Below are 1,411 nucleotides of genomic sequence, written 5' to 3'. Positions count from 1 at the left end.
GTTGAAAAATTGAGTTGGAATTTTGATGGGGATTGCATTGAATCTGTAGATTGCTTTGGCAAGATAGCCATTTTTACTATATTGATCCTGCCAATCCATGAGCATGGGAGATTTTTCCATCTTCTGAGATATTCTTTAATTTCTTTCTTCACAGACTTGAATTTTTTATCATACAGATTTTTCACCTCCTTAGTTAGAGTCATGCCAAGGTATTTTATATTATTTGTGACTATTGTGAAGGGTGTTGTTTCCATAATTTCTTTCTCTGACCATTTATCCTTTGTGTAAAGAAAGGCCATTGACTTGTTTGAGTTAATTTTATATCCAGCTACTTCACTTTAGCTGTTTATCAGGTTTAGGAGTTCTCTGGTAGAATTTTTAGGGTCACTTATATATACTTTCATATCATCTGCAAAACGTGATATTTTGACTTCTTCTTTTCCAATTTCTATCCCCTTGATCTCCTTGTGTTGTTGAATTGCTCTGACTAGGACTTCAAGTACTATGTTGAATAGGTATGGAGAAAGTGGGCAGCCTTGTCTAGTCCCTGATTTTAGTGGGATTGCTTCCAGCTTCTCACCATTTACTTTGATGTTGGCTACTGGGTTGCTGTAGATTGCTTTTATCATGTTTAGATATGGGCCATGAATTCCTGATCTTTCCAAGCCTTTTATCTTGAATGCTTGTTGGATTTTGTCAAATGCTTTCTCTGTTTCTAACGAGAAGATCATGTGGTTTTTATCTTTGATTTTGTTTATATAGTGGATTACTTTGATAGATTTCTGTATATTAACCTATCCCTACATCCCTGGAATTAAACTTTCTTGGTCAGGATGAATGATTGTTTTGATGTGTTCTTGGGTTTCGTTAGCAAGAATTTTATTGAGTATTTTTTGCATCGATATTCATAAGGGAAATTGGTCTGAATTCCTCTCCTTGTTGGGTCTTACTGTGGTTTAGGTATAAGAGTAATTGTGGCTTCATAGAATGAATTGGGTAGAATACCTTCTGCTTCTATTTTGTGGAATAGCTTGTGAAGAACTGGAAATAGATCTTCTTTGAATGTCTGATAGAACTCTGCACTAATCCCATCTGGTCCTGGACTTTTTGTTGTTGTTGTTGGGAGAATATTAATGACTGCTTCTATTTCTTTAGAAGAAATGGGTCTGTTTAGATAGTTAATCTGATCTGTCATTTTGGTACCTGGTATCTGTCTAGAGATTTGTCCATTTCATCTAGGTTTTCAGGTTTTTTGAGTATAGCCTTTTGTAGAAGGATCTAATAGTGTTTTGGATTTCTTCAGGATCTGTTTTTATGTCTCCCTTTTCTTTTCTGATTTTGTTACTTAGGATGATGTCCCTGTGCCCTATAGTGAGACTGGATAAGAGTTTATCTATCTTGTTGATTTTCT

Source organism: Mus caroli, chromosome 7 (genome assembly GCF_900094665.2).
Source record: "Mus caroli chromosome 7, CAROLI_EIJ_v1.1, whole genome shotgun sequence".
NCBI classification, from domain to species: Eukaryota; Metazoa; Chordata; class Mammalia; order Rodentia; family Muridae; genus Mus; species Mus caroli.
The sequence above is the reverse complement of the archived record's forward strand: the minus strand, read 5'-3'. Positions refer to the sequence as shown.